This window comes from Pinus tabuliformis, chromosome 5_2 (assembly GCF_031772625.1).
Source record: "Pinus tabuliformis cultivar Carrire ecotype Pingquan chromosome 5_2, CPIR1, whole genome shotgun sequence".
Taxonomy (NCBI): Eukaryota; Viridiplantae; Streptophyta; class Pinopsida; order Pinales; family Pinaceae; genus Pinus; species Pinus tabuliformis.
Genome location: NC_142306.1, coordinates 1,013,525,254 through 1,013,544,613, shown reverse-complemented (window position 1 = coordinate 1,013,544,613; position 19,360 = coordinate 1,013,525,254). Strand labels below are relative to the sequence as shown.

General features: G+C 39.2%; 2 pseudogenes; both read left to right on the top strand.

The window, feature by feature from the left end:
- The first annotated feature begins 12,079 nt into the window (after positions 1-12,079).
- LOC149162710 (uncharacterized) lies at positions 12,080-12,675 on the top strand (annotated as a pseudogene).
- A 4,044-nt stretch (positions 12,676-16,719) lies between these two features.
- Positions 16,720-17,304, top strand: LOC149162709 (uncharacterized; annotated as a pseudogene).
- The last annotated feature ends 2,056 nt before the right edge of the window (positions 17,305-19,360 follow it).

Sequence of the window (19,360 nt, the reverse complement as noted above, 5' to 3'; positions counted from 1 at the left end):
GAATTCTAGGTCGCTTTTGTAGAGAAGTAGCCAATCAGAAGTCTCATTCCCACAAGAGTTGAGCACGGTGGTTAACACCATGATCGGTGGTCAGTTGAGGCAGTCTACAACATTATTTGTGCTAACCTTCTTGTACTTGGTATTCAAATGGAACTGTTGTAGGTAGGTTAACCACTTTTGATGGCAATCATTCTGCAACTTCCCTTTCATCTGTATGAACTGCAAGTGTCGGTGGTCTGTGTGGATGCTTGTTTTCTTCCCCAAAATGTAATTATTCCATTGTTGGCAGGCCTACACAATGGAATACATCTCTTTGTCAAAAGTGGGATACTTTCGGACTGTGTTTGATAGTGTCTCACTGTGATATGCCACTGGATGCCTCTGTTGAGTAAGGACTACCCCAATAGCATAGTCATAGGCATCTTCCTCGAACTCAAATGGTTGTTGCAAGTCTGGTAATGTGAGCAATGGTGCAGAGGAGAGGCAATGTTTAAACTCTTCGAATGCCTTCTATTGAGATTCAGACCAAAAGAATTTTTCTTTCACTCCTCCTTTGGTGACTTGACCCAAGGGCCAAGTGATATGAGAGAATCCCAACATGAACCTGTAGTAAAAATTGGCAAGACCCAGAGATATGCAGAGCTCTGTCAAAGTGGTTGGGGCTGGCCAATTCTGAATGACTTGAATCTTGGATGGATCTACATGCACCCCACATTCATCAATAATGTATCCCAGATACTGAACTTGGGTGATGCAAAAAGTGCATTTCTCCAAACTCACACACAACTTTTGTTGTCGTAGTGTGTGGAGAACCTTTCAGATGTGGTGAAGGTGCTCTTCCCAACTCTGGCTGAAGATCGGGATGTCATCCAAGTATACCACTACAAATGAGTTGGTGAATGACCCCAAGATGTCATCCATTAGCCTTATGAAGGTTGCAGGAGCATTCATCAACCTGAAAGGAATAAACAACCATTTGAAAATACACTCCTTGGATTTGAAGGCAGTCTTCCACACATTGGAGGGTTCGATTGGTACCTGGTGATATCCGAACTTCAAGTCGATATTGCTGAAATATTTTTCCTCCTTGAGCTAGTCCAGAAGGTAATCAATTCATGGGATCGGGTACCTATTCCGGATAGTGATCTTGTTCAGTGCCTGATAGTCAATACAGAGTCTCCAAGTCCCATCCTTCTTCCGTACCAACACAATCAGGCTCCCACAGGGCGATGATCTCAGCCGAATGTGAGCTTTTTGTAGCAGCTCCTGAATTTTCCTCTTGATTTTATCATTCTCCATAATGGTGTGTCGATAGATTGGTCCATTTGGTAACAACGCACCTAGGGTCAGATCAATGGAGTGCTTGACCTGATAGTGCAGAGGCACCCCTGCAGGGGAGGTGAAGATGTCCTCGTACTCCTCCATGACTTTTTCCATCTATTGTTGTCCTGGGGAGGGGCCCTATTTGGAGGTCATGGCCACCATCTTTTCCTTTCCTTAAGGGCGTATCATCAGGAAAAAAAATTTCCCGGTTTCTGAAATGAGCTTACTGCATTTTTTTTGCAGTAACCAGAGAGATGACAGTAGGCGGTGCTACCTCTGATATCTTATACAAATTATTTCCCAATGTAGCAATAATGACATGAGGCCTTGACTCATACACAACATGTCGCTTCCACAAGTATGGTTGGCCTAATAATACATCACAAACATCAAGGGGAGAAACGTCACATAATACCTCATCTATGAAGGGCTTGATCCTGTATGGAAGGTGACATTGTTGGTTCACGTGCAGATCCCGTCCTTGGTGAAGCCACCTGATGGTGTACGATTGTGGGTGTGTTGTTATCAGTAAGCCTAACCGCTTCATGACCTCTGCTGCAATAAGGTTCTTTTGGGTCACGCTATCGATAATGAACTGTAGCAGGGAACCCTTTACCCACATCTAGGAGTGGAAGAAACGCTCCTCCTCCTCTCGATCTTCGGGTTCCTCCTTATGGATCTTTGTGGTGCAAAGTTGGCATTGGGCTCAGCATCAATAATTTGCTTTCCTTTGTCATTCCCCTTGTCCGGTTCTAACTCAAATTCAGAACATGCATCCAATTCTAAAGGCTTCAACTCGACCCCCAGTGATTTCTTGGCCCAACACTCACTTGTGTTGTGGGTGGAGCTCTTATGGAACTCACACCACTTTCACGTGTCCTTGTTCTACTTCACAGTGTTGTACTTTGCTTGTGGCCTTGGCGGGTTGTCCTGGGTAATCCCGACTTGGATTTTTCTTTCATTTTGCTATTTGGGGAACCTTTCCCTTGCTTCGGATTCGCAGATCCAAAGTCTCACTTCTTTTGTTTAAACTTCTGCTCGATCTTCACGGTGTATCGGTGCATTGTGCTGAGCAAGGAGATGTCTAGGAACTCCATCTCATCTTGGATGTATCTATGTAGGTAGCCACGGTACTTGAGTACCAAATGTTTCTCAGAATCCTTAATACCCAACTTCGTGTGAAGGGTATGAAAAACATTGGTAAACTCTGAAACATCTTGGTCCCTTCCTTGCTACAACGTGGTCCACTTTATGTATTTGTCCTAGTAGCTCCTGACAGGGTAGTAATGCTCCTTGATGGCATCCTGGAACAAATTCCAAGTGGGACCAACTAAAAACAGTGAGGTCATACTTTCATCCTTTTTCTCACAATAGGTTTCCCATCAGTCCTTGACATGAGGGGTGGCTTTGAGAAGAGAAAAAGTAATCTTTTCCCGACTGGAAAAATCATGAACATAAAAATATCCTTCTAGCAGATTCAACCATTTATCTACGATGTTTGCATCTATTTGGCCCTCAAATATGGGAATGGCAAAGTTTATTTGTACCTTAAAAGGTGTGGAGCCTCCATAGTATTTGTTGGATGTGGATGCGCCATCGTGGGCAAATATTAAAGGATCTGGGAAAAGTTAGCCATCATCATGTTCCTTTGTTTCTTGAGGGCCTCCTCATGTGATATTTTGGTGGTATTTCCTACTCCCTCGTCTTTATTTTCTTCCCCCATGGGAGGCTGTCAAGATTTACAAGGATGGTATTTCAAAGGTTCAACCAGTTCGAGCCCTAAATCCTTATATCCCGACCTCGTTAGTGAAATGTAAAGAAAAACAGAGAAAGAGAAAACCGCTCTAATACCATTGATATGAATTTAAATAGGAATGCAACAAATTATAGATATAACTACAAATACAAAGATGCGGCAGAAATAACACTTCCTTTCATTAATATCAAATAATGAAATATGCTTACAAACATAATGGAAATGAGACTAGCTTGGGTGATGGTAGCTTATCTCTGAGAAGAGATGTGGCAGTTACATGCCTCTGAACTAAGTTCCAATGAGGCTCAAGGTTATTTTTATTATTGAACAAGAATAGAAAACCTTAAAAAACTAAAACCCTAACCTGAGGAGATGTAACACCAAGAGTCTATGGGCCCTGTTGGGGTTAGTTGGGCAACCAACTTCCTGAGGTCATAACTTGGCCATATTATTTCTGTTTGACGCACATGATACCTCATTAGAAAGATCTCTTTGAAGACTACAACTAAAATCATGATTTCAATGAAATATCCCAAAGAAATATTGCCAAAAAAAAAAAAAAAAACGTTGTTTAGGGCCTAAAAAAGGCTTCGGAAGTTCAGGACCCGAAAATCTGCCAAAAATAGTAAATTGTGCTACAATTAAGGAAACTGAAAAACTGAAAGAAAAAATGGTGGGGGTCCAAGTGGAATAGGTGGGTGGCCACCAATATCCACCCGGATCAGTAGTCATGGAAAGAATATAACACACACCCAATATAAAGACTAAAAGGTTGAGTGGTTTCGCATGCCATGAATTGAAAAACTCAAAACTTACAGACATCATTATATTTTTGTTGTCAATGTAGGTAATTTTCATAATTACATACTTAATTAAATACCCTTAAGGGTTGTTGTTTTGATCCATTTTTGAATATATATATATATATATATATATATATATATATATATATATATATATATATATATATATATATACATGTGTTTATCTAGTTGAACTTCCCAAGACTAAGGTCTACATATGTAAATATTGAAGTGCAACCCTAAGTTTTGAATTTTTGTTGATAAATTCATGAACTCATTCAAAGTGAGGTGGAAATTTCAAAATTGTGTATCTTTTCAAAATTTCTACAAATGTCATTAAGACATTGGGTTAGGCAAATGCCCCAAGGAATAATTTTGAGTGGCATAATATACTTCCCACATGGTAGATGTATAAAGGAGTTGTTTCTTAACATCTAAGGGCATTGATTTTCCCACATGAAGAGATGGAACTAATGATGCCTTGAGAAAATGTGTGACTCGTGCCCATATGGTGAAACATTGAAAGTTTCCATCTAATAGTATACAATGATGTCAAGTAGCTCTAAGCATTCCCTTCTAATTTTAGAACTTGATTTGTAGTGTAATCCTATTCTGGTCTAGTTTTTTAGAGTCTACTTAGGTCATAATGAGTGTGCATGATCATCTCACCTTGTGTTTTGAAGATCAATTTAAACATTGCCTTCTTTATAGTCCCAATAAAGAGTGGATTGTAAATAAGTGTAACACCATATCTTACGATTTCAGAGCTTGTTTGAGGCAAAATTTTATATCACCATAATCATTTTGACGAGATGAATCTAAAGGTGAGGTTTGTTTTAAGCAGGTTTTGTTTTTGTTGTTTATGGTCATAGAACACCGAGGATGGAGTTCCCCCAAGAGGGAGGGGTTGTAATGACACCGATCATTCTACAATTACGTTAATTGTCCCTATCATCGAGCACTCATGTAGATACAGTAAATGTTGTCTTGGTTACTTTCCATGGTCATTGTAAATACCTTGTGGGTTAGCTTTGTAAATATTGTCTACAACTCAAAAATGGTAAATATACATATATGGCTTTCCTTTTTGGTTATTTTTGTAAATATTTCCTATGATAAATATACATGCCTCCTTGGTCACTTTGAAATAGTGTGAATACTTGTTAGACATGTTCAAAATGCATAATTATTGTAAAGTGTATATATTTAGCTATATGCATGTGAACTTTAAATCTAGTGGGGAAATCATTGTCTTGGAAGTAACACATAAATACATGCAATTGATTGTAAATCTCATGAAAAACATTGAAAAAAAAAGGAAATATCTTACAGATAGAAAGTAAGAAAAAAAAGGGCCAAATGGCATAAGGTGGATTGGCCCTCAAGAATGATAGGGCCAATAACAGAGAAAAAATATTATCTAAAAAAAACAAGGACAGAGGGGCATTTTTGGTTGGTCCATAAGAGTTGGGCTAGGTTGGACCCTAACCAACAATAGACAGAGAGTGAACAAAAAACAAGGGGGAGGGGATGAGATGGGAAGACAAGGAACGAGGAGGGAAAAAAAAATGGTAGGATCAAGGAGAAGCCAAGTATCAAGAAGGTTAATAACTCAAACAATAGGATCGAGAGTGTAATAGAAACAAAGAGATAAATGCACAAGTACCAAATCATGTTCCTAGGAGGGTAGACATAATTAGTGTCAAAGAGGACCACTGAACAAGAGACAAAAGAAGACTATAGTACTTTATCTTGTATTTCTTGGTGAAGGTCCCAATAATTGAGGTTCATATCATTCTTTACTGATAACCTACATTTAGTTTGGTTTTTAAATATCTAAACATGCTTTCATGAACCATAGTAAAAATTCAATTCCTGGAACCACTAGTAAATTCTGTTCAATTGATATATGAGATTACTTGCATAAATTGTAGTGGAACTTAAATCTCTTGTGCTATGATAAAATGTGTTCAATTGGTCTTACACACCTAAACATGCTTTCATAAAGTACAATGAAATTTAAATCCCTTGTGCCCTTGGTAATCAATGTTTATTTGGGCTAAAAACATTCGGCGTGTTTTCACAATTTTTAGTAAAGCTTTAGCTCCTAAAGTGGGTTGAATTCATATCTTTGTTATGGGTGGAGACGCTTACCTCTAGAGACCCTTAGTGGATAGTGGGTGGAGGTTGCAGACCTCTGGCTACCTTGGACTAACCTTCCTATTAATCTACAATAGTCTCTAGACTCTCTACATTGGGTGGAGCTACTAAAACAACAACCACAGGGTGGAGGAAAACCTCTAGAATCCATGAAATAACCTACTTGCTAATTTATAGTAGGATCTGGACTCCCTACACTAGGTGGAGCTACTGAAATAATAGACATAGGGTGGAGGAAAACCTATAGAATCCCTGAACTAGCATCCTTGTTGATATACAGTAGGATTTGGACTAATTATACTGGGTGGAGCTATTGAAACATTAACCACAAGGTTGAGGAAAACCTCTGGAATCCCTAAATTAAATGAGGGTGGAGGATCTCACCTCTAGATTCCCCCACTGGCTCGAGGGTGGAGGTGCTTTGTCTTTGGAATCCTTGGAACAACCTATAATGAAATACCTTTATTCTAGTGTCGTGGAGGTACGTTAGACCTTTGGAATCCTTGGTGAATTGGAAGTGGGTCATTGGGAAAGTATCTTAAGCTTGGGAGTGACAACTTCTTGAAGATATTGATGGCAGTCTGTGTATGGTTGGGAGGAGATCAATGACTATCCCCCAATGCCCATCCTAATTCTGACAATGTTGAGCATCATATTATTTGAGATACTTAAATCTGTATGGAATGTTTTTATGAATACCAAAACCAACACTGTGCATGCATGGTAGAATGATGTATTGTGTATGATTTTATATAATGGCATGGTAGGGCAATGTTGAATGATGGTTCAATTGTGGTATTACTTACGGGTTGTAACATAGAACAATATGTGTTTAGACATTGTTTGTCTTTTCATAGGCCAAGAGATACAACCATAATTAATACAAATATTATGTATGCTGATATGCAAATGGAATTAAGCATATCATATCCTATCCTTAAATCTTGTCTCAGGTTCCTTAAAGCTAGGCTTCTAGAGGTTACAATAATGATCTCGTGCTTTAAGGGATTTGTGCATAAAACTTGCATAACACCTCCGCTTATTACTTCAAGCCTATGTTAGGGTGGAAAGTTCCCTTGTTTCATTGAGTGTTAGCATGAGGTGAACTAAAATATTTGTAAAAGCGATATCTAGTTCTATTTACAGTACCTCTAATTATTTCTTATTTATGCAAACAAAACCTACTTTTTCATTGGATAAGTTTTGATGTTGCATGCACCACTATTGATTTTCATATGTTCATATATGTAAAGAGAATTAGTTTTGGAATGTGCTACCTCTATGAGGTATGTTACAACCATGACTCCCTTAATAGTTGGCTAAATATTATGGAAAGTGTACATGGAAATTTGGTGGTTCCATATGTATGAATAATATCATAAGTCTGTGCGAACAATGTAAATATGTGTTCTACAATTTTTTGGGGTTATATATATATATATATATATATATATATATATATATATATATATATATATATACATACATAAAATTTTCGTTGGTTATGATGTAGCGGCTACAACCACCCTCCAAAATTTTTCCTTAGCCTGTTTTGGAGCCTCCCTACCAACCTTAAATAGCACTTTGTCTTGCTTCATCAAGTACTCAAGCCTCATTGTTTTCCTCGCACAAAGGCAGCCTGTCGATCACATTTTATCCATTCCCCTCACAAGCTTCTCACCCGAACTTGGTCCAGCTGTAGGTTGAGTAGCATCCCCTTGAAAATTGCACATTTCTGGAGGGCAACTAGCCTTCCCTCCAGGAATTGTGAAATCCTCTCTGACAGCCTGTTGGGCTCCAAGATTACGCAATCCTACCAGCCAACACTCCTAGCAGGATTTGTGCAAATTTGGGTAATAGTTAGCTGCTCTGCCCAAAAATTGCGTAAACCTTTGGGGCACTCATCCCAACTCCCAGTCAGAAATGCGCATTTTTCTCCAGCAGTCGAACAACCTCTTGCATGTGCAGCTAAGTTGACCAGTTCCCTCCGAGACCAATAAAAATAGACTTACATGCATAGGTTTCTTCTCTTAAGGCAACATGCAAAGCCATCCCTTGTCTCAGGGATCTATGTTTAGCAGTTAGAGGTTACACACAAGGAGTAGTTCAGAAACGTCCCACCAAGTGTCGCTTCCCCTAGATTTATGGCATGCGCATCATAACCTCGATGTTATCAAGACTCATAAACCAGAAATTGCAGAGTTCATTCCTCACATCAACCTTGCATCTCTGACATCCCACATCACATCTAGGAGTAGTCAGAGAATTCAACTCAGTTGTTTTGGGGTAAGCCCGCTTCCCATGTCTTGTGCTGCATTTGTGTCACTTTTTGTGTTTTTGCTTGTGTGAGTACTATTTTCTTGATCTATTTGAAAGCTTGCTATCATTTACATGTATTCTAGCTTGTCCTAGCTCTGTTTCAATTTTCGTTGCTATCTCACTATTTTCGCATGCATGAAATTGTTTTGCACGAACGTTCGCCGAACCAGCAAACTGCCTCACCCACATGCATGTTGATCTGTTAGCTAAATCTTTCATTCATGTTTTGCATGCATTTTCTATCACTTCTTCTATCACTTAGTGTTGCCATGCATTTACTGTCTTAGTTGCTTTCAGTTGCCCATCGACGAGTCGGGCCAACCTTGGCCTGAACTCTACCAACACCAAGGTTGCATTGTGCAATCTGGGGAAGGAAGGCTCACCTTCCTCTCCATATTTGTGCATTCCTACCCAGCACTAGCCTCCATCGCTATTTTGCACATTTCTGGTGGACAGTGGCTACTTGGCCCAAGAAATTACCAGCAGTCCTTCCCAGCTGCAATTATGCATTGAGAAATACAAACAGTCAACATCCACATTGTACTATGCATTGTGAATTAACAGTAGTCATTCAGTCTCCCAGCAGCCCAGACTATGCCTTATGCAGCCTTGGCAGTCGGTCTCCTGACCTCCCAGTCAAAATTGCACAACCTTCATGATCATTCACCCAGGTATGTTGCAAGTCAGTTCTCATGTTCATTTTGGTTTTCGACTGAAAGATTTCTTGCCATGAGTGTTTCCATGTCTCCAGGGATCGCAGGTGTCCATCTACCTCTCAGCAACATAGGTACATTGGTTTCCAAGAGAGCAGAGACGAAGACACCATTCAAAGCACACTTGGGGATGCAGTCGATCAAGTGTCTATGGACTTGCCTACCCACGAAGACATCAAGTTGTTCATAGACAAGGACATCAAGATATGATAGCGGTACCATCACAGAAAGCAGCATCATGAACAGCAGCTGAAGATAGCATATCAAATGCAACAAATGAAAAAAGAGGGTTTTTGACAACACGGAGGTGGAACAAGGTTGCAAGCTCAAGCAAATCCATTGATGATGAAAGAAACTTTGGAGACTCCAGCTATGAGGTGATGGCATGACATGAAGATCGTGCAAAGACAAAGAATGGAACAAAGAAGGAGTTGCATGTGCTAAAGAAACAACTCAAGAAGAAGATGAAGCTGCATAGATAGATGAATGAGTTGCAACAGGAACAGGAACAGTAGTGGGCACAACATGCACTCATGGATGAAACTGCGCTTGTACAAGTTAAGGATCCATCCCAGCAGCTGACATAGAGAACACATGGTGAGTAGTGTTGTTGATCACATGCAAGGGATTCAACAGCATGCATGTCGTTGATCACATGCATGCAATCCAATGTATTCAACACACTCACCAAGGCGAAGACAAGAAGAAAGTCCAAATGGGGCTAAACATGTACTTCGGCAAGTTGATGTGCATGACCACCAGCACACACTTGAAGATCAGCACGGACACTATGCATTAGTGTGTTGTCGGTTCAACCGTACCCAATAATACCATGTGCATGTTAGCATACGAGTTGGATGAAGGGGTCGAATCAATGCACCGGTTGCAATGGAGTCAAGAGTTAGCTTCAGCAAGATGTCACCATCAGGTGCATGCACACCATCACAGATGCCCAATCTTGGCATCAACTCACCACTTTCACCATCACAAGCATGTCAAAGAGTTGGTCTCATCACAATGGGCCGAGTGTCAGTGATGTCTTGCAAGGCTTGCTCAAGCCATGTTGTCTCACATGAGTACATGTGCATTGTAATGTTGAGTCATTTCAAGTGTAATTCAAGTGCCAATGGTTATGTAACAGTCATAGAGTAGGTGAAGAGTCATGAGGGTAGTTGAACTGTCACAAAGGGAAATTTCAAGGGTCACCCCACCCTTTTCTATAAATAGTCCCTCATAACTCATTGTAAGGGCTTTTGGTCAGCCAAGCTTCTACTAAGACTATCTTGAAGAAGGCTTGGACAACATTGTAACGCGCCTTGGCTTCTCCATTACACAGAGCTAGTACATCTCTTTAGAGGAGCAGGCAGATGTGGTTGTAATGTTCCACTGTTGGGGCTAGCAGGTTTACATGGATGTATTGTATGATTGAGACTTACACTTCTTTATATAATAAGAGCCAACACATTTTCATGCATATGTTGTTATTGTAGTTGGACTGCTCCGATTGCTTTAATGATATATGTTGTTTAACTTACGTACTTGTGTATGAATTGATTCACATGCAAATATATGAATCTTGTTGTTAATGTGTTGTATGTGTTGATGCTGTCACCATCCGTGTCGACTGCTCTGCCGGACATCAGACATAACTTTCACATGAACCTTGCTATAACAATCGTCGCACTCATCTCAGACTGATCCATGAGTGTTGTATGTGTTATCTTACCTTGTATGATGTGATTGCTGCATCTGAATGGACTGCTCCGACGGAAGATGTGCATGTCCTTTTGTGTTGTGTGTTCCTAGCCAAGTTGGGACTGATCCCTTTCAACCTGGAACTCACCTTCACCTCCTGTTAGAGTCGGTCCTTACAGCCCTCCGTCAGAGATCATTTCTCCTTTTGCAATTCATTTTTAGGTGTCTTGCTCGACTCACTTCGTTGCATTTCGCTAGGGGCATGCCATTGTCTGATGGAAGGGTTTGGTGTTCTTGTTTCCCTCATGCTTGTACTTGCCTGGGCTAGTCAAAATTTGTCTATGTTCATCAAAGTTCATTTCAGTCATTCATAGTCATTATGCTATTTTGGTCAAAAGAGTTATTTTCAGAGTCTAGGTCTAGTGGTTGGTCTTCAAACATGTCGAATAATGCCCACAGGCCATGAGGATGGTTTTCGAAGAGGTTCTTAGTTCAAAAGTTCATCATCAAACACATTTGAGGACATTTCTTGTTCAAAACTCTGTTTTGAATAAGAAATTGTCGAATTCATTTTTTGTAATAATCATGTATTTTTTCCACAATGGAGTTTTCAAAGCAGGCTCTAGTTTTCCTTTGCCAAACATCAACGTCATCATCTCTGTAGAAAATCAACCAAGAAGGAGCCATCATTTAAGTCAGAAAGTCAGATGGAAATGAAAAAACAGAGTTCACATTTGAAAGGTTCAAAATTCCAAAGTTCTACATTATTGGAAAGAGAATTTGCCAAGTGAAATCAAAATCCTTTATGTATATGAAATATTTTTATGTTTAAATTGTTCGTTTGTAGAACAAGTCCTCAAAGAAGCTGAAAGAAATTGTGAAAGAATCAAAAGGATGGTATGAAGGCCGCAATTTGTGTATGAAATCCTGGTGCAGCGCATTGAAGTTGAGCGCGGCGCACATAGGGCGCGTGACGCATTGGGCGAAATTTCATAGTGTAATTTTGCACTGGCGCGGCGCACTGGGAGTGTGCATGGCGCACAAGGCCGGAGCATTAAAAAAAACTTTGTCAGCCGATCTGAAATGATTCTTGTCCCATGCCCATACATGGACATCGGATTAAGTTCTACCCTACAAAGCCACATGGTCTATATATAGAGAGTAGACTTCTCAGTCATCGATATCAACTCTTTGAATTCCTGTTCTTCTGTCTGCCGCACTCAATTGAATTCAAAACACAACATTGGAGAGGAGCGGAGGAGTGGGGTGGACCAGAAGATCATTATAATAATAGAAACACCCAAATGAAGATGGGAATAGAGGGGCAAGCTGACATGAATGGTGAACTGTCCAGCGAGCGCTACAACCATTGTAATGTACAAATCTACTCTATGATTGGACCCTCACCTTCTCAAGTTTCTGTGCTTACATTCTAGCTGGAATTATCCCACGAATCCATCAGAAAATTGAAGGAACAGGTTTACAGTTTGCAGCAACTACTAAGTGAGAAAGATGATCTGCTGAAGTTCACCGCGGAAAAGCGCGCACAAGTCAGGGATGAGGCTACACAGAATGCATTTGTATTAAAGAAACATATAGCAATATGTGAAGAGTTAAGAAATGAATATGAGAGATTTCGGTGTGATAGAGATGTGTTTGAAGAGAAAATAGTAGAGGCTCATGAGAAAAGGGAGTTGGCAGAGAAGCAGGCCACTGAAACTAAGATGTGTGAAATATAGCACAACGTCACTTAGAAAAAGCCTTGCAAGCTTCTTCAATGACCCATCTTGAGAGAAAACGGAATGGTTATTTGGAAGAAATGCTTCCAAACTATGTTAGCAATGAATGTGTAGCTGCTTTGCGTAGTAAGCCAAACACAAAGGGGATATTGAGTTATTTTTATTAAAAAATTAGTTTTTATTTAAACGGCAAAAAGGAAGTTGAAAAGTCAAAAAACCGAAAGCCAGATTTAGAACGAAGACATCTACCATGGCAAAGAAATAGGAACAGATGGTCTATTTCTGACTTCAGTTACGATTCAGAAAGGATATATGCTACAGGTGTTGCCTCCTCGTGGGTTATCTAACAAATTTCAAGTGTAACGTAGCTTTGAAGATTATTTGGTTCTCTATCTTTAGTTTCTGGTTCTTGAGCTGTTGTAACATCTGCTCTGTCTGTCAATCTGTATTCTGACATATTGGTCTATTTATTGTATGAAAAATCATTTGTAAGGGGTTCGAAGAGTTCTGAGGAAAAGTGTGGGAGGAAAAAACCCAGCACTATCACTGTACAGTTTTGACAGAGGATTAATTAAATGGTACAGCTCTGATTTATATGATTCTTACAGTATGAATTTAGCATGTGTTTCTTCCTTTATGTTTCATATGTCTTTGTTATGTTTTTCCATTCATTCATGATTGTTTCCAGCTGAATACTTTTAAGTGAGAAAGGTAGAATTTAGTCATTGCTCTACCTTGAGGAAGTGTTCAGACTTTATGTGTTTTCTTCTTTCTGGAAAGGATTCATACATTAATGCCCTTTTAGCTTTCTTAAACAGTCTTTCCACCCCATTTAAATTCAATTTGATTGCTAAAACCTCATGCCTATCTCGCCTTATAAAATATCATGTGCCTTTGATTAAATCTCTGCTCATGCTATCCTTGTCCCATACAGCCCAGAAACTCAGTCATTTATTGAATTAACTCTTTCATATTAGTTTACTAGCCTAAAATCATTATTAGTTTTGAATTTGGGTCATATTAGGCTCTACTGGATATCTTTGGCTGAGATAGACCCGAGAGAGCCCTCTCCTGTCCTCGTAGGGCTAGCTACGAGGCTGAGCTTGGTTTGATGTTACCTTGAATCCTGCTTTCCTTCAGCCTAAGGCAGATTTGAGCACTAACATAGTGGCGACCATACTAGGGAGAAAATGGTTTGCTTGAATATTGTTTTGCCCCAGTACATATCTCAAGTTCAAAGCTGATTGTTGATGGTGAACAGCGATCAAACAAAAGAAGGCTAAAATCATTCACCTGGCGACTCCATTCACTAAAGAATCCAGCAATCAATCCTTCATGGTGACTCCACTGCAGAGAGATCAGTAGCTTTGAGATTTTCAAATGGAGCGGGTTGCAAGAAGATACGCTCCCATGAGCCGAGATCACATCCCAGGTTTTCCGAATAAAATGCCCAAGGTGGATTGGCTTCAGAATTTGCCTATGTTCAGAAATGTGGAAGGTAATGACGCTGCTCTTCATCTGGTGAAATTTCACATTCATGTGCATAAATTAAAGATCAATTTTCCTGAAGACTGTTTGATGAAAATTTTTATGGCTACTCTGGAAGACGAAGCCCGATCGTGGTATGAAAGTTTGCCACCTGCTTCTATTCATTGTTTAAAAGATTTTCATACAATATTCTTTGAAAGGTATAAAGAATCGTATCCATCCTTAGCTTTAGTTCAGGACTGTTGTAGCCATGTTCATAGTTTTATTGAAGATCTTGAGAATTTTTATGGGTGTGACGACTTAATGGATGGAGAAATCATGGAAGCCTTGTATGAAAATCCGTTTCAGCAGCCTACAGAACTCTTAGAGGAAACTTTGTAGCAGGATCAAAATCAACAGGTTGAAGATTTCCATATGGCTGAAAATGATGAAAGAAGAAGTTTTATTTCAGATCTGGTTGAAATAAATGAGGATACGCAGGAAAATGATGTTCCAATCTCAGAAAATGATGATGATAAACCAGATCGAGAGACAGATTGTGATGAGAAAAAACATGTTGTTCCGGATCTCATAGAAGAGAATTGCATTGTTGAGGTTGCCTCAAATGAAGAAGATAGAGTTACAGACCTAACGGCCCTCATCTCATCAGAACACAGCCTTCCTAACGAGGTAATCCAGTCAATTCATGAACAGCAAGATGGTATCTTTGTTCAAGTAGGTGAAAAAGTTTCTCTGGATGAATTTATGGTAGATGATAGAAATGTTAGTGTTGGGTTTCACGAAATATCTGAAGTTTCTTTTCTCATGATTGATGAATGTAATGAGAATCTAGCTGTCATATCATATGACAATGACCTACAATATATCTAGACTACAGAAGATCAGACCATTCAGGATTCCCTTTCAGATTCTTCTTCATATGTCTCATGTTTTGAAATGTTCTTTGAAACGGAGATCTGCTCATCTACTTGCTTCGAATTTTTAAGGACCATGAAGATACTCTTATTTGTGAAAAGAGATTAGCATCACAAGAAATGGACCCCTTGTTTCTTCAGCAGGAGGTAAATCTTCATGTTTTTCAGGACCCAATGGCAAATCTGTTGTAGTCAGCAGTGAAGGTGTTTATTGCAATATTCGGTGATGAAGGAGATTAGGGTCAACTAGCTTTTTGGATGCCCAGTTACAAGTATCTACTGTGACCAGGAGATCTGATCAGGAGAATCAATCAAGAAGGCATCTGCTTGATTGGTTACATTGGAATTTTGATATAGTTTTATCGTATATTGCCTTGTAAGAAACATGGGTGGCCATGTACTACCACCAAGCTTTAAGTTTTAAGTTCAGGTCTTAGTATTTTTTAGTACAGTTTGTCGAGTCAGTTTTTCAGTCATTTCAGTTTCACAATTGAGTCGGTTAGAGTCAAGTTCAGTCAATAAATACGTCAAAGTCTGTGTTGATTGTCGAAATAATGACTCCATAGCCCAATGGACGAAGGCACTGTCTGCTCTCCCAAAGATCTGCAGTTCTTGGCACCTCCAAGGAGCTGGAGCTACCATCCCCATTGGAGCCCATGTTAGAGTCGGTCCTTACAACCCTCCGTTAGAGATCATTTCTCCTTTTGCAATTCATTTTTAGGTGTCTCGCTCGACTCACTTCGTTGCATTTCGCTAGGGGCATGCCATTGTCTGACGGAAGGGTTTGGTGTTCTTGTTTCCCTCATGCTTGTACCTACCCGGGCTAGTCAAAATTTCTCTATGTTCATCAAAGTTCATTTCATCATTCATAGTCATTATGCTATTTTGGTCAAAAAGAGTTATTTTCAGATTCTAGGTCTAGTGGTTGGTCTTCAAACATGTCGCATAATGCCCACAGGCCATGAGGATGGTTTTCGAAGAGGTTCTTAGTTCAAAATTTCATCATCAAACACATTTGAGGACATTTCTTGTTCAAAACTCTGTTTTGAATAAGAAATTATCGAATTCATTTTTTGTAATAATCATGTATTTTTTCCGCCATGGAGTTTTCAAAGTAGGCTCTGGTTTTCCTTTGCCAAACATCAACGTCGTCATCTCTGCAGAAAATCAACCATGAAGGAGCCATCATTTAAGTCAAAAATTCAGATGGAAATGAAAAAATAGAGTTCACATTTGAAAGGTTCAAAATGCCAAAGTTCTACATTATTGGAAAGAGAATTTGCCAAGTGAAATCAAAATCCTTTATTTATATGAAATATTTTTATGTTTAAATGGTACGTTTGCAAAAAAAGTCCTCAAAGAAGCTGAAAGAAATTGTGAAAGAATCAAAAGGATGGTATGAAGGCCGAAATTTGTGTATGAAATCCTGGTGCGGCGCATTGAAGTTGAGCATGGCGCACATAGGGCGCACGACGCATTGGGTGAAATTTCATAGTGTAATTTTGCACTGGCGCGGCGCACTGGGAGTGCATGCGGTGCACAAGGCCAAAGCATTAAAAAAAACTTTGTCAGCCGATCTGAAACGATTCTTGTCCCACACCCATACATGGACATCGAATTAAGTTCTACCCTACAAAACCACATGGTCTATATATAGAGAGTAGACTTCTCAGTCATCGATATCAACTCTTTGAATTCATGTTCTTCTGTCTGCCACACTCAATTGAATTCAAAACACAACATTGGAGAGGATTGGAGGAGTGGGGTGGACCAGAAGATCATTATAATAATAGAAACACCCAAATGAAGATGGGAACAGAGAGGGAAGCTGACATGAATGGTGAACTGTCCAGCGAGATCGACAACCATTGCAATGTACAAATCTACTCCATGATTGGACCCTCGCCTTCTCAAGTTTCTGTGCTTACATTCCAGCTGGAATTAGCCCACGGATCCATCAGAAAATTGAAGGAACAAGTTTACAGTTTGCAGCAACTACTAAGTGAGAAAGATGATTTGCTGAAGTTCACCGCGGAAAAGCATGCAAATATCAGGGATGAGGCTACATAGAATGCATTTGTATTAAAGAAACATATAGCAATATGTGAAGAGTTAAGAAAAGAATATGAGAGATTTCGGCATGATAGAGATGCATTTGAAGAGCAAATAGTAGAGGCTCATGAGAAAAGGGAGTTGGCAAAGAAGCAGGCCACTGAAATTGGGATGCGTGAAAGAATAGCACAACGTCGCTTAGAAAAAGCCTTGCAAGCTTCTTCAATGACCCATCTTGAGAGAAAACGGAATGGTTATTTGGAAGAAATGCTTCCAAACTATGTTAGCAATGAACGTGTAGCTGTTTTGCGTAGTAAGCCACAAACACAAAGGGGATATTGAGTTATTTTTATTAAAAAATTAGTTTTTATTTAAACGGCAAAAAGGAAGTTGAAAAGTCAAAAAACTGAAAGCCAGATTTAGAACGAAGACATCTACCGTGGCAAAGAAATAGGAATAGATGGTCTATTTCTAACTTCAGTTATGATTCAGAAAGGATATATGCTACAGGTGTTGCCTCCTCATGGGTTATCTAACAGATTTCAAGTGTAACGTAGCTTTGAAGATTATTTGGTTCTCTATCTTTAGTTTCCGGTTCTTGAGCTGTTGTAACATCTCCTCTGTCTGTCGATCCGTATTCTGATAGATTGGTCTATTTATTGTATGAAAAATCATTTGTAAGGGGTTCAGAGAGTTCTGAGGAAAAGTGTGGGAGGAAAAAACCCAGCACTATCACTGTACAGTTTTGACAGAGGATTAATTAAATGGTACAGCTCTGATTTATACGATTCTTGCGGTATGAATTTAGCATGTGTTGCTTCCTTTATGTTTCATATTTATTTGTTATGTTTCGCCATTCATTCATGATTGTTTCCAGCTGAATACTTTTAAGTGAGAAAGGTAGAATTCAGTCATTGCTCTGCCTTGAGGAAGTGTTCAGACTTTATGTGTTTTCTTCTTTCTGGAAAGGATTCATACATTAATGCCCTTTTAGCTTTCTTAAATAGTCTTTCCACCCCATTTAAATTCAATTTGATTGCTAAAACCTCATGCCTATCTCGCCTTATAAAATATCATGTGCCTTTGGTTAAATCTCTGCTCATGCTGTCCTTGTCTCATACAGCCCAGAAACTCAGTCAATTATTGAAGTAACTCTTTCATATCAATTTACTAGCCTAAAATCATTATCAATTTTGCATTTGGGTCATCTTAGGCTCTATTGGATATCTTTTGCCGAGATAGACCCGGAGAGAGCCCTCTCCTGTCCTCGTAGGGCTAGCTACGAGGCTGAGCTTGGTTTGATGTTACCTTGAATCCTGCTTTCCTTCAGCCTAAGCAGATTTGAGCACTAACACCTCCTTCCCCCTTCGAAGTGTTAGAACCTCTCATACACCTTCTTTGACTCACTGCATCAGTCAAACCCTTGCTACTGACAGAGTTATCTTACTTGCCTCTGTGCGACATCGCAATCAAGGCATTACCTTACGAGCCACTATTGGGAATCCTACCCCAAACAGTCTGAGGTCTAATTGGGACTTCTTACCGAGGAGATCCCCTTGACATGTTGGCAAGTCCAACACCATCAATAGGTTACAACTAATTGTCATAACTAGCATAGAAATATGTAGGTTAAAACTCTTCTACAATTAAATAATGTACAACCATCATATGGGATAAATTACAGGGTTTGTTTGGGTTTGTTGCAGTCACTGCATCAAGGTTATAATTGCTCCTTATCTTGTGTGAGATGTAAAAACAAAAGGCCCACAACATTAGGCCACAAAAGGATGTGCTTGTAATAAAATTTAGTGATTAGCATTTCAAATTGAAATAAAAGCACAACTCTAATTTTACATAGGGTACGCATTACGTCAATAGTATACAAGTTTTATGTATGCCAATCAAGTTGTTTCTATACATGCATATTGGTTACCTATTTAGAATAGAATTGCCTAGTTTTTATCTACTCCTAAAGTCTGAATATGATGTGTTATTAGAAATGAATAGTTGTAAAGAGCATCAATTGCAAAGTTTCCTTCTTTTGTAGTGTAAGGTAGAACTTCCTTAGACAAGATTCGGGACATGAATGAAGTGATCACCATTAAACACTATAAATGATGTTAGTGTCTATTGGTTATGCATGGTATATATATCATTCATATAGTAAGTTGTGATGCACTATTCATCATTTGAAAGGAATAGGAAGGTAAAAAAATTATGTGTATGCATCCCACCAATTGCAAGAGAATTTTCCTTAGATGCAATGGCAATTAAATTGATTACAGTTTTTAGAACCTAGAATTTTCATTGATGGTTTAATAGATTCCTCTAAAAGAAATAATACTTATAGTCCCAAACTTCCATAGGATACAATTCGCAATGCATATATGATTTGTAC